Source organism: Odocoileus virginianus, chromosome 7, assembly GCF_023699985.2.
Source record: "Odocoileus virginianus isolate 20LAN1187 ecotype Illinois chromosome 7, Ovbor_1.2, whole genome shotgun sequence".
Taxonomy (NCBI): domain Eukaryota; kingdom Metazoa; phylum Chordata; class Mammalia; order Artiodactyla; family Cervidae; genus Odocoileus; species Odocoileus virginianus.
Window position 1 is genome coordinate 17,364,710 of NC_069680.1, and position 25,072 is coordinate 17,389,781.

The following is a 25,072-nucleotide window of genomic DNA, read 5'->3' on the forward strand; positions in this document are numbered from 1 at the left end:
ACTCTACTCCAATAAAAATTTTAAAAGTGCCAATTTTTTAAATGCTGATTTGTATGGGATTTAGTTTTACCATGAATTACAGCCTGTGGTTTCATCAGTGACAAGGAAGTCACTTGCTTTTCAGTTTGGGGTTTTGTTTTAATCAGAAGTGAGCAAACACAAGAGCTCAGCAAGTCCACTTAAAACACCTGCAGAAGCTCACAGTCTTCAGGATGGTCTTTGCTGCTGAGCAGAACAGAGCAGGCAGACAAACAGCAGTGTTTTAAGCAGGAGTACTCAGGAGAAGAGGCACCATCGAACTTCTAGACGGTGATGCCTCGACCCACTGGAGGGTCTCTCGCTCCAACAGCTACACCTGTTCCCTGCAACCAGCAAGTCTAGTTCTCCTATTGGCCTGCAACGTCAACCCTGTGCATCTCCTCCACAAAGCCCCATGCCTAAGGGGTCTTACCCATCCCTCCAAAGCAGGCCGTGATTTTCTGAGCATACTGGCACAGGCTTCTGTCTGGGTAGGGCTCCTCTGAAAGACTTGCTTCGTCCATCACTCTGCAAGCATCGGCCTCTCTTCCCGTAATGCCACCCGTCCAAGACCTGCTCAAAACGGAACACGCAGACAAGCCCCCTCTTTCATATCATCTCCATTAATAATTCAGATACTACATCAAATCTGCTGAGCATTCAGGATTGAGAGCACCAAGGCACTCTGTGGACTGAAGCATAATTAGTTTAACAGACAGCAAGTGTCTCGGATTACCCTCTGACAATACACTCCATAGACAAGATTTCCAAACAGCCATGAGAGGCAGGCTTGGAATGCTGTCACGGAAGCAGCACAGACGGGGATCGGCTTGGGAAGGGTCACACGCCTCCCTGGAGCTCAAAGTCCATATGGTTGCCGCACGAATCTGTTTCGTAGAACCAGAGCACTACGTTAGTGACCACAGGTCACAGCCCACCAGACTGGGGTCTCCTTCAACTGCCAAAACTTCTCCTGCCCTGAATACACCCCATGCTCCCCAACCTTTAATTATTTCTCTTCTTCTCTTTTCCCGACATACCTCAACCTTTTCCCACCTGATCTTTCTGAAAATCCACCTGTGCTTAAAAATGCAGCTCAACTGCTACCTTCCCCATCAAGGTTTCCCAAATTGCCACCAGCTAGAATCAATTTCTTCCTGTCTTTGCCTCAAAAGGCAGCTCTACTGTGGCATTTTTTATACCCTGCTCTATAATACCTGTAGACTGTCTTATTATTCCTGTTAGCTGCTAAGCTTCTGGAGGACAGGAGTTTTGCCTCTGTCATCCTCTTTCCTTCACATAGGACTCTACACATACTAACTGCTCCAAACACGCTTAGTCGCTTTGGGAGTGTCCGACTCTTTGAGACCCCATGGACTGTAGCCTGCCAGGCTCCTCTGTCCATGGGATTTTCCAGGCAAGAATACTGGAGTGGGTCGCCACTTCCTTCTCCAGGGGATCAAACCCAGGGACTGAACCTGTGTCTCTTACATCTCCTGCATTGGCAGGCAGGTTATTACTAGTCCCACTAGCTGCTCTGGATCCTATAAACAGAACTGGACAATTCTTGATAAGAAATCACTGTGACATATGAGTGTACCATACTTGGATGGAAGGCAGACATCTAGGATAAAACACACCGTGGTCATTAGTAAGTGCTTTAGTGGTCTGAGAACTCCTGTTTCTGCATGTGCGGCTGCAGGATATGGTTACTGGTCAGAGCTTACCTAAGTGCCACTGGACTGGGACACACTAGGCCACAGGCACATGCCTGACAGGCCCAGACCAGCTGTGGCCACAGGAAGCTGTCCCAGTGGTTGGTCATTAGGAGACAGGCTGTCCTTGCCAGTGGGATAGATAGCTGAGCATGGGAACGAGAAACCTCAGTGTCAGCACTTCTCCGCGGCCCCACTGACGGAGGCGCTGGCCCTGGAGCAGGTGTGCGGTGCCTGCCTGTTTCTGCTTCCCCGCCAGGGCCCTCCCAGGGGGAAAGCTGCAGAGGGGAGTGAGCCAGTGGCATGGTTTGAAGTATTCATAATTCATCCATCCCGACACAGAGTAGCTCCGACTCACTCTGGCAACCTTCACGTTCACTATCAAGTTACTAGAAAATGTCAATCTATTCCTCCGGAACAGCCTATTTCCTGACTATGTTGTAATCAGTGCCTTTTGCTCACCACATTTTTTCTAAAGATCATTCACCTCTGGACTTCAACTTTGACCTCCAAGAGGAACTCCCTGGAGTTTATGGTCACAAGACAGACATAAGACAGACACATAAGGAATATAACAGGATACCTGCTGGTACAAAGCAATGTCAAGCTTTTCTGCCTCCTTTGTTTAAGGCAGCTATCTTCATTCCACAAACATGTACTGAATGCCTCCAATAGGACACGCCAGGTGTTAGCTGCCTTAATGATTAACACCACAGGGGCCTTCAGAGAGCATGTAAATTAGCAGGCGATGTGGGCATGTATATGCCTAACTACCCTGCAACTTGGTAAATCCACCCCAGTGTACGTGAAAAAATGAAAGTTATTTTAGTTGCTCAGTCATGTCTGATTCTTTGTGACCCCACGGGCTGTGAAGCCCACCAGGCTCCTCTGTCCATGGAATTCTCCAGGCAAAAATGCTGGAGTGGATTGCCATTCCATTCTCCAGGAACTCTTCCTGAGCCAATATAGTTAGTGAAATAAAAGCTGGAGGAGGGGTTTGGTTTAGAGATTTGAAATGCGGTTAGCAGTACCTTTTAATTTTCTGTCTTAAAAGAATGTGCTTCAGAAAGAGAAGTGATTTATGGTTTAGAGTTTACACGGACAACTTTATGCATTTCTGTTACATTTCCAACATAACGCACACAAAAAGGCTTTCCCTCTAGGGAGTCCACAGGGCGTGTGTGTCAAGTCTGTTCCCATGTCATGCTCTCAATGCCATGCTCTGAGGTTATGAAAGTGCCTGAGAAGGAAAGATTGAGTCAGCCTGGTGCTCTGGGATTCTGGAGAATAGGATGTTCGATCTGAAACCAACTTATGGCTGCTGGGGGGAAGGGACAGTTAGGGAGCTGCGGGGGGACATGTATCCGCTGCTATATTTAAAATGCATCACCAACAAGGGCCTACTGTATAGCACATGCAACTGTTCGATGTTATGTGGCAGCCTGGATGGGAGGACGGTTTAGAGGACAATGAATACATGTATATGTGTGGCTGAGTCCCTTCGCTATTAACCTAAAACTATCACTACATTGTTAATCAGATATACCCCAATACAAAATACAAAGATCAAAATTTAAAAAAAAAAAAAGGAGATTAGAATGAGACAGATAAGAACAATCCAAATAGAATGCTCCAAAGAAAAGCTTTATTCAAGTCATGCAAGTTGATGGGAACATAGGTAGGGTCTTAGAAGGTAGAACCTATCCATCCACATATAAACAGCTTTTTTCAAAGAGGTAACACGGCTAGCACAAGACCTATCTGCCAAACCCTGCTCACTGCCATTCTCTAGTGTCAGAACTCTAAGAAAACTCCTAGAACATACCCACAAATGTACTTCACCCTGACTCATTCTTGCACTGCCTCTCTCAGCACTTGCCTTTCTCCAAGTCCGTTTTAACCACAGTTTTGTTCATCACGGCAGCAGTCCTCTGAGGTCCGAGGATGGCAAGCTCTCCAAGGAGCCCCTCCAGCTCAGACTGACAAACTGGGACCCGGAAGGGGAATTCCACTTCTTGAGCTTAAACTCTCAGTCGCAACTAGAGATCTGAAAAGAACCCATGCTGCTCAAAGGCCAGTCTGAGACCGTAAGAGCAATAAAAGATGCCATTGGCTATTTTGAAGTTCAGGGCTGTAAAAGATTTTAGAGCACAGTGGCTATGATCAGACAAATATTTTTCTAACAAAGGAGAATTTTGTTCTTTCCATGATCTGGACTGATGTGGTGACTATCTACTGCACTCTTAGAAGGGACAATTTATTGGATACAAAATTGGGAGTCTTTGACATGAGAGATGCCTTCAGGCAGAATCATGGTCCAGGCAACATTTCATGCACTTGTCAAAACAGGGTATGCAATACCTAAGAGATAATTTATTGTGGTATAGAAAGAAAATTCTCTCTATATGAATATATACATAACATCTTACTCTTTAATGTTTTAGAATATATATATATATGCTTTAGACTATATATAATATTAACATGGATCAAAATAGTATTATTTATTATTAAATAATAAACATAAATAGGTAAGTTTTTTTCACTGCTAAGGATGCAGAATCAAGAGAGTTTGGAGACCAGGGGTTACGCTATGAAAACAAATCATAAGGAAACCTACAAGAACTCAACCAGAGGTAGGTACTAAATAATGGATGAAACCAAAGCTAAAAATAAACAAAGGAGAACAACGTGATGGGTGAATGCATGGTCTCTGGAATAAGAAAACATCACTCAGATCCTGGCTCTGCTACTTCTGCCAGGCAACCTCAGGTAAGTTCTTCACTTATTTAAACCCTGGTTGCCTTGTGTGTAAAATGGATATAATAATCGTATTTCCCTTGTGTATCTGCTAAAGCCTGTAGTAGCCTCTAATACTTAGGAGGGGTTCTATACACATTAATTCAAAGGCTACACATTCAAATACTTACAGGACTGAAAATAGACATTAAAACGACAATTGAGGCAGTAGGTTGGTCCTGAGATATACTTGTGATACTTGTAACAAGATACTTGTATCAATACGTGTGTGTAAAGTGTGTTATCTACCTAAAAAAGGAGCCACCACTCAGATCCAGGCAATTACTGCTGTTTTAGAATGCCAACCAAGGATTGCCAGGTGTTCAGATTTTTATGTGAACTCCCCCAATTTCAAACATTTGCGAGTAATTAAGAAAAAAAAAAAAAAAACTATCTGTATATCCCTGCCACTGCCAAAAAAGAGAAAAAATAATAGCACATGTTCACAGGCTTGTGGCGGCCTACGGTTACCAGTCTGGGATCTATGTATTAGTTATTACAAGCCTATGATGTAAACCCTCCTACTCACCAAATTTAAAACAAACAATTGTCATAGATTTCAGGTACTAGAGGAAGGCAATGGGGTGGAAGACTTTTAGAAGCATCGGAAGATTTCACGTACCAAATTCATACTTTCTTGTTTGCAGAATTGGATTTTAATTATGGAATTTCTGTTATGAACCACCAAAAAAAACAGCCATTATCCCCAGACTACTGAGTGTATGATGCCAACAGCACTACTTCCAGAGCAAACCTGACCACACTTTTTCCTTACCACAAATGCAAGGGCGTGTCTTTTCTCTGTTACATTGCTTTCTTTATACCTACATTATATATCTATTTATCTCTAATCACTAGTAGGATACTACTATGCATTTTACTCTATATTTTTCCCCTTAATTTTTTGTATCTTTCATGAAATTAAGATTTATCTATAGTAAAAAGTACCAATCAATAAGTTTTGACAAATGCTTTTGCCCATGTAACCCGTATCTCTGCCAAGACAGAGAACACATCCATCTCTCCAGAAAACCCCGTGCTCTGCCCCAGTCACTCTCCACCCCCACATCAGAACAACCACCGTTCTGCTTTCTGTCACGACTTTCCTCATTCGAGAGCTTCACATAAATACAACTATCCAGTACGTACCCTTTTCCCCCCAGCTTCTTTTGATCAGCATGTTTTTGAGATTCATCCATATTTCCCCAAAATTACATTTTACCTCTCACATTCCCCCCAGTGCAAAAATCATAGCTTCTCTTCAGGATGCTATAAATCATCATCTGACATTATTATCCCAGGAGTGCTATGCATGCTAAGTTGCTTCAGATGTGTCCAACTCTGGGACCCTATGGACTGTAGCCCACCAGGCTCCTCTGTCCATGGGATTCTCTAGGCAAGAATACTGGAGTGGGTTGCCATGCACTCCTCCAGGGCATCTTCCCCATCCAGGGATTGAACCCACATCTCTTATGTCTCCTGCATTGGCAGGCAAATTCTTTACCACTAGTGCCACCTGGGAAGCCCCTATTATCCCAGAGTAAACACCAGTTCATGAACTTTTGGAAATGGGAAAAAATGCAAAACTTACTTTTGGAGTCTCAAAACATACTTGTGTTGATATCATGTCATTGATTGGGGCAGGCCACAATCCGGGGGCCACCTACATGGACAGTGTTAGAGGATGGGAGAACTACAGGCTATGCCAAATTGGAAGTGGCAGTGCTTGAGGGAGAGAATCTATTGCAAGAGCTGCCTGTCTCTGCAAATACTGAATCAGAAAAGGAAGTGGGAATAGGGAAGTAGTCAATTATGCAAGAGCATTTAGAAGGACAAAGGGAAGGGAAAGGACCCAGTCCAGGCTGAGATGGGAAGAGAGCTAGCTAAGTCTGAAAAGCAAAGAGCAAGTTAAGTGAGACAAGGTTGTTAGTAGATAAGGAAAACAAGATCCTTCTGCGATCTTCCCACAAACATAGGTGTCCCGCCGAGCCACTGCTCTCTTGCATGGATTCATACACCCAGTCACTCTAGGATGGGCACTGTTCACAGGCAGTGACTCCAAAGGACAAGTGGCCAGAATAAAAGGAGGTGGATGCTTAGTAAGGGGGGAGTAACTCGGTCATGTCAGGGGTTTGGTTAGAACCCCCAAAGATTAGAACTTGAGTGACTGGAAAAAAGTAGAGCCATTGAGAAAAGAGACATGGGGAAGAGAAGGAGTTTGGGTAGAAAAGGTGATAATGAACTAATTTCAGATGTAATAAGGAGTTTAAGATGTCATCAGAGCATCCATGGAGTGGTGACCAGCTGTGGCTCCCAGGGGAGAAGTCAAAGCCAGAGATGTAGCTTTGGCAGCATCCACCAAAGTGAGGGTCGAGGCCATGGGAATGAATGAAAGAGAAAAGAACTCACTGGACCGTGAGCTCCTTGAGAGCAAAAGTGGTCTCTCTCATTGCTGTGTCTGTTTCAGGGGAGATGCTTCACAGATATTTATGAACACTGGACCTTAAAATGAATACTACATGGAAGTTACCTGGGAAAAATATTAAAATTACCCATATATATTCAATTTACTGAAACTGACCCTCTGCACATAAATGCTCAAAACCTCTCAGCTCATTGCATTAACTAAATGATTCAACTCAGCAGTACTTCCCAGCATTCCAATTAAAGTCACATACATTTCATTGACTAAAATTTCCAGTAAGTGCATAATGCTATTGCTTACCCTGCCAAGAAAAGAAGAGAAGCAGTTTAAAAAAAAATACTTACAGAAGACTTCAATCCGTCTTTCAATTCATCAGAGAGAATTTGAAAATGTAGTAATTAAACTCACGTAAGAGGATAAGGTTTGCAGAGAACAGATTCAGAAAAACATTGGATTCTAAAGAATATGACCCCTTCTACAACCCACTTCATGATTATAAATGTGTACCCATCAGTAAAAATGTGCACAGAAAAACCTACACGTGGCATAGACCATGATCTGTAAAAAGGCATATTAAATCAGCACTTATTGAGCATTTCTTTGCACACAGCCCAGCAATAGGTATAAAATAGAAAAACAGAGTGCTTTGCTTTTCATTTTTTGATGGAAACCAAAGTCTCTTTAAAAGATTTCAATATAGGAGCTCGCAAGGCATAGCAAACAAAAATAGCCTACACCAGAATGAAGTGAGTGGTGGATGTCTTCAGCAGATGGATCATTTGGAGCTATGTGTGTGTGCGCACGCATTTCTGGGGTTCTTTTATTTATTTATTTTTCCAGAGGAGAGAATGCCTTGGCACAATTAATTTTTAAACTCACATTGGCATACGGAGAAGCAGTGGGGAGGGGAGGGTGGGGAAGGGCAGGAAGTCTCAAGATAGAGAACAGAGCAAATGGTAATGCCGGAAGATGTTAAAGGATAGGAAATGAGCTTTTTAGGAATAGGAATTACAAATATGGTTTAAAAGATCAACATGTTAAGCATTGAAAATAAAGCAATTATACACTTGAAAGTCTGAAAGTGAAAAGTGTCTGACTCTTTGCAATGCCATGGACGATATGGTCCATGGAATTCTCCAGGCCAGAATACTAAGGTGGGGTAGCTATTCCCTTCTCCAGGGGATCTTCTCGACCCAGGGATCAAACTCAGGTCTCCTGCATAGAAGGTGGATTCTTTACCAGCTGAACCACCAGAGAATCCATGAAGAGGATAGAAACACAGTCAGCCAACATAGACTGAGGAACATAGGCCAAAGTCAACATCACACAAGGTTAGCTGTCCAATCCCACTCCTGCTTCCCACTGTTACCTTCCCTAAATGCTGTCTCAGCCCCTCTGAGGTCTTCTCCATGAAGCTCTCTTTAAGTCTACAACTCCTGAATTTGCCTGTCTCTAAATTGCTATTTTCCTTCCCAAAATATCAAAACGGATTTATGATTGAGGTTCAAGTTATCCTAAATATCTCCTTAGTTATACTTTTTACCACTTCAACTTTTCTCTTATAGAAGGAATATACTTCATTAGAGAAAATTTGGAAGACAGACACTGAAAACTATTACTAACACAGTGTTACCATTTGGAAATCACTAATTCTTCAGTATACTTCCTTTCAATTTTCTTCCTATGATTTTTATGCCAGATCATATTTCATATGCAACTTATAACTTTGGCTTATCAAAACTTTCCCCCATGTCATTAAAATTTATTACTGTGATTTTTAATGTTAAAATTTTAATTGAAATTTGTCTTACATGCAGTAACATTCACAAATTTCAAGCATACAGCTCACTCAGTGAATTTTTTCATGTGTCCATGTAACCACCTCCAAGATCAAGATCTAGATCTGTGCCTCTCTCTGTGTGTGAAAATAACAGTAAGAAAGGAAATTAACCAGAGAAAAGAGAACATCTCAAGAAAATGTAATGTATATAACAAATTAAAAGACAATGTAAGAACCAGAAATCCCACTGCTGGGCTATACCCTGAGAAAACTATAATTCAAGAAGACACGTGTACTCCAGTCTTCACTGCAGCACTATTTACAATAGCCAGGACATGGGAGCAACCTAGATGTCCACTGACAGGGAATGCACAAAGATATGGAACATATATAGAGTGAAATACTACTCAGCCATAAAAAGGAATGAAATTGAGTCAGCTGCAGAATGTGGATGAACCTGGAGTCTATCATAGAGAGTGAAGTCAGAAAGAGAAAAATAAATATTGCATATTAATGCATATATATGGAATCTAGGAAAATGGTACTGAGGAACCAATTTGTAGGGCAGAAATATAAATGCAGATGTAGAGTATGGACTCATGGACACACTGGGGGAAGGTGAGGGTGAGACAAATTGAAAGAGTAGCATTGCCATATATATACTACCATGTGTAAAAGAGATAGCTAGTGGGAAGCTGCTGGATAAGACAGGGAGCTCAGCTCAGTTGCTCTGTGATGACCTAGAGGGGTGGGATGGGAGGGTGGGAGTTCCAGAGGGAGCAGATAGATGTATACATGTAACTGACTCACGCCATTGTACAGCAGAAACTAACACAATATTATAAAGAAATTATACTCCAATTAAAACAAGACAATGTAACATAATAATAAATAACAGTGAGGGTGGATTCATATGATTATGCTACCTGGGGAAAATGGCATTTTTCCAAGAAACTCAGGGGACTTCAAATGATGTTCTTAAAAAACCTACCAGGAATTTGTTCTAATTTTATTGTTACCCTCAGGTATGATAGTCATAAAAGTTGACGGTAAATGAATAAACAGGTATTAAAGATTCTAAGCAAAAGTCTTTATTATATTCTAATAGTATTCTGGGCTTTTTTCTATCTTCAAATATGAGGGGAGCATGAAGATTCCTAAGGGAAATCTAAGTGAAATACAACTGAAATGGAAAAATATTCACTTGAATCCTGCATATTATTTCCTTTTTTAAAATAACCTTTGTTTTTATTTTAATTATTTATTTATTTGGCTGTGCTGGGTCTTTTTTTTTTTTTTTTTTTTTTTTTGTGCTGGGTCTTAGTTGCAGCTTGCAAATGCTTAGTTGTGACTTAGTTTGAACCTGACCAGGATCAAACCCTGGCCACCTGCTTTGGGAGCTCTGTGTCTTAGCCACTGGACTACCTGGAAAGTTCCTGCAAACTGTTTCTTAAAAGTTAAAAATAAATCATTCATATTAATCCCTCTGGTTCCTTTATACAAATCTAGGTCACATTAGTCAAATGCAACATTTCAGGGGCATAATATCAAATCAATTTAATTAGGTATTTCATTTTATTTTCAAATGCTTTCTTCCTCATCTACAAAGTAAGCAAAAATATTAGCATTCTTAATAAACATATTTCCAAATAGGCATTCAGAAGTAGAAATCATTTGTAGCAAATAATACTTTTGAAGAGTGATGAGTTCTCATTCTGACTGAACCACATTAACCTGTTGTAAAATCTACCTTACTTGCTGCTTGGAAGAAAAAAGATGCTTGCTCCTTGGAAGAAAAGCTATGACAAACCTATACAGCACATTAAAAAGCAGAGCTATTACTCTGCCAACAAAGGTCCGTCTAGTCAAAGCTATGGTTTTTCCAGTAGCCATGTATGGATGTGAGAGTTGGACCATAAAGACAGCTGAGCACTGAAGAATTGATGCTTTTGAGCTGTGGTGTTGGAGAAAACTCTTGAGAGTCTCTTGGACTGCAAGGAGATCTAATCAATCAATCCTAAAGGAAATCAGTCCTGAATATTAGTTGGAAAGACTGATGCTGAAGCTGAAACTTCAATACCTTGGCCACCTGATGCGAAGAACTGACTCAATGGAAAAGACCCTGAGGCTAGGAAAGATTGGAGGCAGGAGGAAAAAGGGACAACAGAGGATAAGATGGTTGGATGGCATCACTGACTCAATGGATATGAGTTTGAGCAAGTTCCGGGAGTTGGTGATGGACAGGGAAGCCGGGCATGCTGCAGTCCATGGGGTCGCAAAGAGTCGGACATAACTGAGTGACTGAACTGAACTAAAAATCTACCTGTTGAATGACCACGAGTTTTTTCTTACTTAATATCTAAAACAACTTTGTTGAGCTAAATTAATCTTCACTGCCTTGGAAACTGTTAACTCCTTTTTCAAAAAGTCTTCCACAACTGATCCTTTCTTATTTCTTTCAATACTCCAGTCCAGTGGTCTTTAAACTAATGCCTGAAGTCTGGTTTTCTATTATAAATAAAGATTTACTGGGACACAGTCATGTCTATCCATTTGCGTATTATCTATGGCTATATCTGTGCTGTAATTATAGTTGAATAGCTGCAACAGAGACCACTCAGCTGACAAAAGCTAAAATATTTACTATCTTGTCCTCCACAGCAAAAGTTTGCTTTAGGCTAGTCACATACAAAGTGTTCAAATCTTCTATTGCTTAGCTTTTTGCTCTATAACCACCTCATTCATTAATTTCATCTGTAGATCATTTTCTCAAGTATGGCTAGTAAAGTCCTTGAGGGTTAGAATTCTCTTTTCTTAAATCCAAATGAAAGCCTGGCAAGGTTAGCTGGACATAAGACTTTTCTTTCTGTGAGTCTCAATAAGTGTCCATTCATGCCAGCGCTGCTGCTACTGCATAGAAGGCCAGTTAGGTTGTCTCAAGGGCCCTAATTTATCTTCCTCCCCTGTATCAAGCCTTCTGCCATGTTATTTTTCAGTGCCCTCCCACTTTGACCATGTAACTTGCTCCGGCCTACAGAATAAAGAGGACAAAAGTGACCACGTGCTGGTTCCGAGCTTAGACTCAAAGAGGTCAAGTATGTCTCTATTTGCTCTTTGTCCTTCTGCTTCAGTGTGATGAGGACATGATTGGGATAGTCTGCTGGTCCCAAGAGGAGGATGAGCAATGCACAGAGCAGAGCTACCGCCAAACATGTTAGCCTGCCAAACAGCCCCCTGATTCAGCAGAAAGCAGCTGACCCCCTGCCAACCCTGCAGACTCATGGAAAAGGATGGATGATTACCGCTTTAAGTTTCTGAATTTTGGAATGGCTTATAAAGCAACAATAGCTAATTGATACAAGAGTATCCTGTCTGATCACACTTACAGCTAATACTTACTATTTCTTGGAATCTTAAAAGCAGGAAAGAAAAAGTTGCAATATTTTTAGTGGCATGGTTTTCATGGGACCACACTAATAAAGGTATATATGATGCCCCTTTTTAGCCAAATATGAAAAGCAATCAACTACTCAACCAGAATTTAGTGACTATAAAGAACTCATGTAACTCAACAACAAAAAAAATTAATGGATTAAAAAATAAACAGAGGATCTGGATAGACATTTTTCCAAAGAAGACATATAAATGGTCAACAGGAAAATGAATCGCTAGTCATCAGGGAAATGCAAATCAAAACTAGAAGGAGATATCAATCTACACTCACTAGAAGGGCTATTATCAAAAGACAAGAAATAATAAGTGCTGGAGAGGCTGTAGAGAAAAGGAAAACCCTCATACACTATTGATAGGAATGTAAATTGGTGCAGCCACTATGGAAAACAGAATGGAGATTTCTCAAAAAATTAAAAATAGAATTATCATACGATCAAAACTATTCCACTTCTGGGGCATTTTCCAGAAATATCAAAACACTAATTCAAAATGATATATGCATCCCTATGTTTATCCCAGGATTTTTTTTTTTTTAGGCTAGTCAAGTGAAGCAGTGGGACCAGGATTATTTTTAATAGTCAAGACATGGAAACAACATAAGTCCCCATTGACAGATGAAAGGATAAAAAAGATGTGGCATGGTGGTGCTAGTTAAAGAATATGTCTGTCAGTGCTAGAAATGGAAGAGACGTGAGTTCAATCCCTGGGTTGGGAAGATCCCCTGGAGAAGGGAATGGCAACCCACTCTAGTATTGTGGTCTGTAAAATTCCATGGACAGAGGAGCCAGGCAGGCTCTAGTCCATGAGGTTGCAAACAGTTGGACGTGACTGAGCACACACACATATATACCATACTATAGTGTATTTGGAAGTCAAATTATAGTACTGTACATGTGAAACTTATACAATGTTCTTTATCAATGTCATCTCAATTAAAAGAATTTAGTGAGCACACACCATGTATTCTTTACTGAGATTTCTGAAAGATATAAAAATCATAGTTTCTAATATCAATGAACTCATAATTCTCTTGAAGGAGATTAAATAAAATATGAGATAATTAGAGTATAAGATATTAACTGAGTGGGAAAATCTACAGAAACTTTGAGCTTCTGGTTCAACATGGTGCTGAGAACATGTGTTTATCTCTGTGCCTTCACAGAACCCCAAAAAGAACAAGAGAAGAACAACATCAGCAGACAGATGTTCCAGTTTGGAAGCTGGAGAGTAAATGGGATGACATAAGAAAATAAGGAGAAGCTGAAACTTAGCCTGGAGTGGGGACAACTCTGGGGGCAAGCCAGGAAAGGCTGGTGTTGGAGGTACCAAGTACCAGTGAAGGCTGGGATGAAGGATGAGGATGAGATGAACAAGATGAGGTGAGCAGGAAGGTGGGATGATGTCTTTATGGGAAAGAGTCAACCTCTACACCCACTCCATTTCTTCTCTCTGCAGGAGACTGACCCTCACCGATAAAGATGAAAAATAAAACGGTCAAAAATCCCACCTCAAAGAGCCACATTCTGTTAATAGAATCGTCAGTTTTGATCACATCAGGAAGTCAGGCCAGAAAAACTCCAGAATCCTTGCCTCTTACTCCTTGGTCTCCCATTCTTGACAGAAGATACTATTTGACTTTCAAAACTAGGAACATGCACTACTTTGGTGAAAATAAAATGAATAAATAAAACTGATAATAGTAGTTACTGCCTAGGTTTGTCTTTCACAAAGTATTTGAAATTTTGACAGTGAAAGCTTACACTTGTATGATGTGTATAATTTAAAATAAATGAAACACACACATAAAAATAAAATAACCAAACTAGAATCAAGGCCTATGGATTCCAAAGCACTATTTAACAATAAAAATAATTGGGAAGCAGCTGAATTATTCAGTTGGAGCCATAATTGCTAATGCTAGAACCCATTCATTATTACAAATTAGACACCATGCCTTGGGTTTTATAAACATCCTCATTTAACCACACAATCTCATAAAGCAGGTTGCCCTATTAACTCCATTTTACAGATGCAGAAACTGAGGTTTAGAGAAATGCAGACACTTTTCCACGGTTACTTGGCTGCCGCCGCCGCTGCTGCTGCTACGTCGCTTCAGTCGTGTCCGACTCTGTGCGACCCCCACAGACGGCAGCCCACCAGGGTCCCCCGTCCCTGGGATTCTCCAGGCAAGAACACTGGAGTGGGCTGCCATTTCCTTCTCCGATGCATGAAAGTGAAAAGTGAAAATGAAGTTGCTCACCCCATGACTGTAACCCCATGGACTGCACCCTACCAGGCTCCTCTGTCCATGGGATTTTCCAGACAAGAGTACTGCAGTGGGGTGCCATTGTCTTCTCTGGGTTACTTGGCTAGTAGGAATCAAAGCCATAATGTGAACCAAATCTCCCTGTTTCTAGAGCTCAAGAACTTAACATTGTGTCTAGAAGGAAAACAGTTTCCTTCTACAAGTCCAAAATCATATACTTACATTACAGTTACATTAGTAAAAAAAAAACTCTGATATTCACCAAAGAAGAGTCATTTTAGTAAGAGGAAAATAAATCCCCAATCCTTGGGGCAGGGGGCGGTGGGTGGCGTAGAGATGATTCCTGAGGACCAGAGGCATCTTGATCGATGATGGAGCCCTGGTGAGAGGGGACCTGTGGTCAGATTGCACCCTGATGAAATCAGTGGGGTCATTTGTATCCCAAGGAGCCCTTAGGGCTGTCCTAGCTATCATCCTAACCACTTTAGGTGACTACATCTTCTTTTTAAAAAAAATTGAAATATACTTGATTTATATAGATGCGTTACTTTCAGGTGTACAACAAAGTGATTCAGTTACAAATATGTATTTCTTCAGATTTTTTCAATTATAGGTTAAGATAATGAAAACAGTTCCTTGTGCTATACAGTAAATCCTTGGTGTTTATCTACTTTATATATAGTAGTGTGTATATATTAAGCTCATATTCCTAATTTGTCCCTCCTGATGCTTCCCCCTCTGGTAACCATAAGTTTGTTTTCTATGTCTGTGAGTATGGTTTTGTTTTGTAAATAAATTCATTCTGTATCATTTTTTAGATTCTACATATCAGTGATATCATATGGTATTTGTCTTTTTCTTTCTGACTTATTTCACTTAATATGATAATATCTGCATTTATGTTCAGTCACATCCTACTCTTTGTGACCCCATGGACTGTAGCCCACCAGGCTCCTCTGCCTATAGAATTTTCCAGGCAAGAATACTGAGGTGGGTTGCCATTTCCTACTCCAGGGGATCTTCCCAACCCAGGGACTGAAGCTGTGTCTCTTGCATCTCCTGTACTGGCAGGCAGATAGTTTACCACTGCACCATCTGGGAAGCCCATGATAATCTCTAGGTCCACTCATATTGTTACAAATGGCAAAACTTCATTCTTTTTAATGGCTGAGTAATACTTCATTTGTGTGTGTGTGTGTGTGTGTGTGTGTGTGTGTGTGTGTGTGTGTGTATCAGTTCAGTCACTCAGTCATGTCCAATTCTTTGTGACCCCATGGACTGCAGTACGCCAGGCTTCCCTGTCCATCACCAACTCCCAGAGCTTGTTCAAACTCACGTCCATCGAGTCAGTGATGCCATCCAACCATCTCATTCTCTGTCTTCTTTATCCATTTATCTATTGATGGACACTTAGGTTGCTTCCAGGTTTTGGCAACTGTAAATAGTGGTGCTATGAATGCTGGGGTGCCAGTATCTTTTCAAATGAGAGTTTTCATCATTTCCAGATACATGCCCAGGAGTGGGAGTGCTGGCTCACATGGTAGTGGTATTTTTAGTTTCTTAAGGACCCCCCATAATGTTTTTCATACTGGCTACTCTAATTTACATCCCTTAGGTAACTACATCCTCTTACATTTTATATTCCAATACCGATATTCTTCACCTGGCCCTGGCCCTTACTAACTTCTCATGTTGGTTAGCTGCCCACCCCACCTTTGGCACACACCTGCCAGTGGTACTTCCAAGACTACAAATTCTAAATGACAGAGATTTGTTTTGAACAATACCTAGCACAGTGCCTGCCACCTGCTGAAAGATGTCTAGTAAATTAATGATGACAAACAGAAGGCTAATGGGCCACTCTAATGCCAAATGAAGAGAGGGCTCTACAACACATCTGCAGATCCTACCTGATGAAACTGCCAATTAGTGACAGACTGTTACAGTGAGGGTGCCTTCAAAGTCAAAAAAGTAAGTCAAGACATGGGTGAGGCCAGGAGACTCCAAAGTGAAGTGACTAATGAAATCCATGAATCTGTGTGTGCATTTGAACTATGCAGTGTATATGAAAAATAGACAAAATGGACTATTTAAACCATTTAAAAATAGTCCATGGAGGGACTTTTCCTGGTGGTCCAGTGGTAAGACTCCAAACTCCCAATGTAGAGGGCGCAGGTTCAAACCCTGGGTGGGGAACTAAGATCCCCCACCCCAACATGGCATGGCCAAAAAATAAAAATATAAATGAATAAATACTTCACAATTAAAAAACAACATAAAAATAATCCATAGAGATGTGTTTCCACTAAATAATACCACTCTGCTAACACCCTGAGATTTTCCCGGGGCACTGTGTGCCACACTTCACCTAGTATTTCTGCCACTTCCATTCATGCCTCACGTGAGGTATGGGTCCCCTGCAAAGTATTATAAAGAAAAGTAATACCAAGCTTGGGGAGTTTCTATTCCACTCAGATCTTTGAGGTTTGAGGTATGATCACAAGCCCAGGGAGCCTGTGAACAGTGACTGCGGGGGAGCTGGGACTCAGACAGAAATCCTCAGGGCACTGTTTATCACTGAAAGCTTTATAAACTCAACACTCAGAGCTCCTGGGTCTGCTCCCACTGCTCAGGCACATCTCTGGCAAAGTCATGCTGTAATGGACCCACTGGCTACCGACCTTGACAGAGCTCATTCATTATGGCAGCTATTGATTACCTCTTAAAGCAGAAAATGGGCTTCCCTGTTGGCTCAGATGGTGAAGAATCTGCTGCAATGCAGGAGGCCCGGGTTCAATCTTTGGGCTGGGAAGATACCCTGGAGAAGGGAATGGCTACCCACTCCAGTATTCTTGCCTGGAGAATTTCATGGACAGAGGAGCGTGGTGGGCTACAGTCCATGGGGTCGCAAAGAGTCAAATACAACTGAGCGACTAACACTTTCACTTGACGCAGTAAAACCTCCCAGCACTCCACTGTCTCACAGGGAATCTAAAAGGAGTGCCAGTCAACACACTGCATTTCCACACACCACCCCTCTCCCTTTCTGGAAATGCATTGCATTTAGAGATGTCTTGTTAAATCTCTATATTCTGAATTAATATCCTGACTCTGACCCCAACCTTTGAAGTACGTTAGGTGATGGAGAAGTCTGTGTCAGCAGTCAGATTTTAATATAAAAGAGAGGCTGGGTGGCTCAGATGCCCAAATGACTGTTAATTGTAGGCAAACACTAGCTCTCAGCATATCCTTTAGTGCAGAAGATAGTAAATCGCTATATCAAAGTCTTAATATCAACAGTCCTCTTAGTAGTTGATGCTTTCAGGATGAGCCAGGAGAGGCCAGGGTGCTGCACTCATTAAACAGGGAAGGATGAGGAGTTGAAAACCTGGTTGTTTTAAAGCATCGGAACCCAGCTACCAGGTAAGATACCAAATTTAAGCATAGTCAAACATGTTTATTAGATATGCTTTCAAAACACCCTTCTACTTTCTAAAAAAGTCACTAAAAATACTGTTAATATTCCCTATGGAGAGTACTTTTAAAACAAAGCAGAGTAGTGAAACTCCTTGTTAGGAACATAATGTGAGCCTCTTTTTAAGCCTCAGAATAATTTGCCAACTTCCAATTTAATTATGACTGAGATTCAAGTCAACTGTTGAGGGTTCTGGGGATACACTCTCTGTAGAGTCCAGCCAGTAGCAAGTGGAAAGATTCCAAATGCATTAAAAATATACCATGGAAAGCAGGGGAGCAGGAAAAATGTAAAAAAGAAAAAATTAAATTCTTTTAAAAGAAAATTTCTTTTTCTTTCTGGTGACCACTAAAAATATAATCTGACATGACTTATTCTGCTATAAACTTAGTCTGTTTATAATCTCTCTGTCATGTAAGATTTTCCAAAACCTTCCCTATCTTTTCTGGAAATCAAAATTAAAACCTACCCTTTTTACAGTGCAAGGAAAACAGAGGGTTTCAAATTTATTCAAATAGAGAAATATAGACATCTTGAGACAGTCTAGTTTTATATCTAAGACCCGTTTCAGTTAAGAAAAGCCATCGAATCATAGTTTCCAATGCTAAATATCACTACTCTGTTAATACTAATTAATATGTACAGTATTATCATTAACATTCAGATTATATCTTCAAAGAAAGCCCAGAGAGTGCCAAAGAATCCAGAGGCCTTTTGTAAACATCAGGTGATGTTACACTTTAGACTGAACTGGGGAAGAAAAAGCTGTGACTAAGTTGTTGGCTTACTGCCCACCCAGGGCCATTGTCAGCTTTCAGTTTAATTATTCTGATGTTTGTCAACTTTTACCTTCCCAGTAAATGTTGAAGGCAGATCATTAAAGAACATGATGCCACATTTCCAGATTTTTCAGTCAGCATTGTCTTTCAAAATAATGTTCATTTACAGGAGGAAATTTTCTGGCACAGAAAGCCCTCATGAATTATTCATCAGTTACAGAGTATGCCAACATTCAATTCCTTTGTACCTCTCAGTGAGTGCGCACATGTGAAGTGGGGCATGCCTTGGCTCCCTAGTCCTAGAGGAAGGCAAACTTGAGCTCACCGGAGGTCCTGGTAAACAGAGGAGAGCGGAGTCTTCAAAAGTAAAGGTGGGAGGTACAAAGCGTTTCTGCCTTACATGGGATTGATTACCTGACAGTCTACTCTCCAGAAACCAAAAGAAGTTACGATCACTTATTCTAAGGTCTAGCATCAAAAGAATCAGCATGAATTGATAGGGTCTGCTGGTTTCAACACAGCAGCCAGAAAGATCGCCTTGGGATGCCTCTGAGGCTGTGGCATTGGCTGTGGGTTCCTGGGGATGCTAAGCAGAGGAGCTGGGTCCCTCCTGAAGCCATTCTCCCCAGGGTACCAACTGTCTCATAAAGTACAACTGTAGGGGAAGCATCCTAGGGACAGCATCCTTATGAAAATGGAATATTTCCTGCCACATCAGTAAATAAGGACATCACAGTCATCAGTGAGTACAGCCCTCCAATGTGAGCTGGTGAGCCCTGAGGGCACTCAGCAAGGAGAATACCTGCCACCTAGCAGCCATCAGACTGCAGCCACTCCCTACGGTGAGCCCCAAGGAAGCTCAGGATGTGAAAAACACAGGACACTGGCCTCAGATAGCAGATGAAAGGAGTGATTTCAGTGAGCCCAGACTCTTGTACCTTCCCATACAAATAAAGGTGCTAAATTCCTTAAGCTGGGATATCTAGTTTTCTTTAATTAGCAGTAATTTTTCATGTTCAGACTACCTGTCTTTTGCTGCAAAACTTCTATATAACTTGGTTCCTCCCCTTGCCTCCTTGGAGAAGTTCTCGCAGGGTTACTTGAGATGCTGCCTCCTAGTATTGAAGTCTTAAAAATTTCCACTGAATAAAACATAACTCTCAGCTCTTAGGTTGTGAATATTTTTTAAGCCAACACCTAGCTCAAACAAAGTGTCCAGTGTGCCCAATCTATGCAGACAAAAACAACATAACATAAGGAGATGGAAGAATTCACCTCAAAGCTATGTTAATACAGACATACTGGCATGGAGATGGGGGATATGAGGGAAAGAATACATAAGCAGAAATGCGGGTCACAGATTCTCACTCACAGTCACTGAGGACTCCCAATGTCCTCCAACAGACCAACCTACCCAAATTTAATTTAATGGAGCTAGACTCCTGCTACATAATAGTCACGTTCATTTTTTAAAGTCCCATTCTAATGATATTTATAAATGTTTAAAGTGTAGTAAAGAATAATATTTATAAATATGTTTAAATAGTGGTAAAGAACCCACCTACAATGGTAAGGAATCTGCCTGCCAATGCAGGAGACATAAAAGACTCAGGTTCGATCCCTGGGTCAGGAAGATCAAGGAAATGGCAACCCACTCCAGTAATCTTACCTGGAGAATCTCATGGACAGAGGAGCCTGGAGGGCTATAGTCCACAGGGTTGCAAAGAGTTGGACACGACTGAAGCAACTTAGCACAGCACATAAGTATGTTAGTATATAACATATGCATATTATACAAGCATGTGTTTGTATTAACCTCAAGGGTTAATATAATAAGTGCACAACTATTTTAACCAATGGATAAGTCCCTGCAGCTCTCCTCATCTTTAAATGCACAGCCCACCCCAGATAACACACATGCCAAATTTACAAAAAAGACAGCCAAACCTCGGTGGTCTTCGAGGATGTGATGAGGGTCCATGAGCTCAGTGGGTTCCCAGGTCACGTGTACAAAGCTCTAAGCCTTCAGCTTTTCTTCCCAAGGTGGCTGACAAACGGAAGCACTGCATCCACTCCTCACAGGAGAGGCCTGGGCCCTGGTTCTCCTTCCACGAGTCTGTGGGCTGAGCTGGACTCCAGGGAGGGTGTGCCACCCTGAGGGTGTGTCACAGCAGCTCAGGAAGAATGAGGAGTTTCCTGGAGTCTAGCTCCTTCCTCCAGCACAGAGTCCTCATCTCCTGACCCTCCCCACTCTGTCTCCTGCTAATTCTAAAGACCACTCCAAACAGCACATCAGTTCACTGACATCACAGCTGCAGAACACCATCCTTGTTGCAAAGACATTATTAAAACATGCCCGGAACGTTCCACGGGTTTTCCGCCACTCTGCACTATTCAAAATCCAGACTTATATCACTGTGATTGCACAATAACTCAAACACAGGAGACAAAGAAAGAAAAGGATCGATTTTCCCAAGCCTTCTGCCTCCTCTTTTCACTTAATGAATTATCATCTCACCAGATGGGCTTTTAGTACTTTTTTTTTTTATACTAGGATTTAACAAAAATACTCCAACTTGGGGAGGCTCCTTTTACTATCAGCCTGGCTGTTCATCATGGCTTTGGATGTTGTTCCCAGACAAAATACTGGTCTGAGGCCAGTCATGGACTTTGAGTCCTTTTGTATTAGGTAAAGGCTGTCTGAAAACAATGGCCCCATCCGGTGAGGTTCAGGAAAGAGGCATTTTTTTCCTTTAGTAGTCAGTAATGCCCTGATGCACGGCTGGATTACCCGCCACACACAGTCCAATTTTTCTCCCAGTTATTTTTGAACACCAAGGCTTTTGCAAATTAGAAATGTTATGAAGACAGTTTAAACGGGAAAAGATACTTAGGACAAATATCCCCAGCATCAGATGCATTTATAGGCTAAGACATAGAAGGAAACTAGCATAATTATTTTCAATGTGAGAGCAGATCATTTAATTCCTGCAAGAGACACAAACTCCCGCACCCATTCCGAAATAGTAATTTAACATAAGGCACATAATCTACCCATTGAAAGGAATGACTACATGATCACATTGTTTAAATATAAAGCTTGATTAATTGAACATTCTCAGCTTACTTTTTTCTCCATCTAGGTGGGTTTTTTAATTTGTTTTGAAATGGCTTTGGGTCATACTCTGGGGTCACCCCACCCTCCTTTCCTTGAGTCCAGGCCACTGCCTGGAACTCTGCGCCCCTGATAACATCCTCCTGACTTGGCCAAAGCACCAGGCGCCAGGCAAAAGATCACAACTGGACCACTCGTTGATAAAATGCTTGGCATTTGCAGAGCTGTCATATGTTAGCTGCTGCCAAAAGGCCAGTTGCATTTATTGAAATCTTCTGATTACGCCTAATGCCCAGCATGCTCATGACTGATTTCAGAGTTTAGCCCTAATGCCTTTTGTGTTAGTGTCTCAGGATTGTAACCATAAGGATAGAACAGAAGTCTTTTATAGTTGCATTTTTTTTCTCATTAGTTTTCATTTCAATTCTAATGAAAGCTAGCTTTTCCTATTTCTGTGACATCTCATATTATAATCCCTAACTGATTTTAAATGAAAGGGAGGAGAAGCCATGTGTAGTGCTGTAGCACTTTTCTGAAGCTAAAACAGGATTCTAGCTACTTGCCTATGCTCCCTGCCTTTTATAAGGCAGGACAGACACAAGAGGAGTTGGGACACGATTCAACACGGAAACTTTGACTTTCTGAAGAGTTAGCCAATAAAGTAGTTCCTTCCTGGTCGTGGGCCTCCAAATTTGACTTCTGTTAGCTGAATCAGAGATACTCTGGCAGTTGATCAGAATGCAGACACCTATTGCTTATAAACTGTTTACACAACTGTCTTCCAATTAAAAGGCAATGGTACACCTACAATGTCATCCTAAAATCAGAGACACTACTGTGTGTTCTTTACCTTACATAACTCAGTCACCTGAGGAAGCTGCAGCAGAAATCTTTCCCAAATGATGCTCTTCAGAAGTCTTCCCAGGAAACCAAAATTAATCAAGAAAAAAACTAACTTAAATTACATATTCACCTAAATTTGAGAAATGCTTCATTAAGCATTGTTCAACAGGGAGCTTCTCAGAGACGTTGATAAGCATGTGTGCCTTGTAACTCTTTGAGAGAAAAATAAGGTAAGATGCATTTTCTAAATGTATTTGATGAGAGAATGCCCAACGCCAACACTAAGATTAACTGACCACAAAACTGAGTTTGGACACTGCACTAAGGAAGCAGAGGGCTAGCAAGGAATGTGGAGATCAGAGAGCAATCTTAGAGCCAGAGGAATTCGGGAACTTGCCAAGGCCACACAGAATGGGTAAGGAGGAGAATTCTGACCAGCTACATTCCGTCCTGTTATCCGGAGGGCTACCATAGGCCTCAGTGTCTGGTTCTGTTTGCAAGTCAAGTCTGGTCCCCAGTGATGCTAAGCTTGGAACATAGATACTGCGTGTTTCTAGGCAAACAACACATCTTAAGGCAAATTATGTTAAAACTCCAGGCCTAGGAGATGCCGCCTACCATAATACAATTTCATGACAGAGCAGAGAGTAAAAAATAGCAGATATCAATAACAAAACACCCACAGGGCCCTGGCCTCATCTTTTAAACTAAGCATAAGAGACAGAAACTTGAAGCAAATTTAATTCCCTAAGAAGAATGATTCTATTGGGAAAGATGGAAACTAAATTTCTCAAAAGGTCATATTCAATAAGGAAGAAGACCCCTCTAGACCCTAATGAGAAAAGCACAGCAAAGAAAAAAGTTAAGACTGATTTGTCATTTCCCTTGGACTTGGGTTCCAATGTTATTTGGTTATAAGCCCAGATAATTGCCCCAACCCAAGCTCAGCTATGTGACTCCATGGGAAAGAACAATGTCAAGAACTAAAAGAGGCCTGGTCCCTGGACAGGCCCTTGGGTGGCAGTAAGGTGGCACCGAGGCCATGAGGAGAGGGCAATGAGGCCACCACGCAAAGGTGAGTGGGCCGGGCCCGGCTGGGCGACCACCGCCATGAATGGCTCCTCAGGTACCCCAAACCTGGGCAGCAGGATCAGCCTCATCTCCAAGGCGCAGATCCACTACAAGGGCATCCTCTACACCATCGACAGACAACGCCACCGTGGCGCTCACCAAAGTGAGGTCCTTTGGTACTGAAGACCATCCCACAGAAAGGCCTGCCCCCCCAGAGAGGAGATGGATGAGTACATCATCTTCCAGGGAAGTGATCTCAAAGATATTACTATGTGTGAACCTCCAACAGCTCAGCACACACTCCCTCAGGATCCTGCTGTCCTTCAATCTTCCCTGGGCTCATGTTGGGCTCCCCCTTCCAGCCACAGGTGCCTTACAGCCCGAGGGATGCCACCGTACCACCAGCTGGTGGCCAGCTCCCTGCTTAGCCAGCAGGATGCCGGCCTCCTTGGGTTTAGGACCCAGCTTTCCGTCTGTCTCAGTCGGCAAGAACCCCATGGTGGGGCAGGCTGTCCAGCCTGGATCTCTTGATAATTTGAACTCCAAGAAGCTGTTACCTGGCAAGGGCTCTGTGGGCATGCAGCTCAACAGGCGCCCGGCCCCACCCGGCCACAAGGCCACCACCAATGGAGCTCAGAGCAGCCGGGCAAACTCAAGGGCAGGTGAACGACAGAGAGCAGAAGACCTCAGAGGAGGCGCTCAGCGAACAGATGAAAAAGTCGTCCAACTAACACCAAGGAAAACACCATCAAGTTTGAAGGTGACTTTGATTTTGAGAGGGCAAACATCCAGTTCAGCCGAGAAGAGCTGGACAAGGAATTTAAGAAGAAACTGAATTTTAAAGACGACAAAGCTGAGAAAGGGGAAGAGAAGGACCTGGACGTGGTGACCTAGAGTGACGGGGCGCCTGCTGAGGAGGACCTCTTGGGGTCCCACTGCTACTACGACAAGTCCAAGTCCTTCTTTGATAACATCTCCTCTGAACTCAAGACCAGTTCCAGCAAGACGATGTGGGCTGAGGAGAGGAAGCTCAACACAGAGACCTTCGGGGTGTCAGGGACGTTCCTCCGAGGCTGTAGTTTCTAGGGTGGATTTCAAGGGGGCAGGGGCAGCGGTGCAACCCACCGTAACCCGACTTCCCACAGAGCTGGGACCAGCAGGGTGTAAGGAAGTGGTCGAAGTTTCTTGCTGAAGCAGTACTGGCGCCAGGCCGTGTCTACGAGGCCAATGGAGAACGCTGCACTTACTAGGGGAGACACGGTCACTTCATTTACCGAGTTTGGAAAGTTCCACGCTACCACTTACGTTTTGAACTGAACTTGGACATGGTCTG

General features: G+C 42.2%; 1 protein-coding gene and 1 pseudogene across 1 annotated transcript in view; one reads left to right on the plus strand and one right to left on the minus strand.

Moving 5' to 3' along the window:
• ABLIM1 (actin binding LIM protein 1) overlaps positions 1 to 25,072 on the minus strand; it is a 325,950-nt gene that overhangs the window by 214,249 nt on the left and 86,629 nt on the right. The window lies entirely within an intron of this gene.
• LOC110130437 (protein LSM14 homolog B pseudogene) lies at positions 23,779 to 24,906 on the plus strand (annotated as a pseudogene).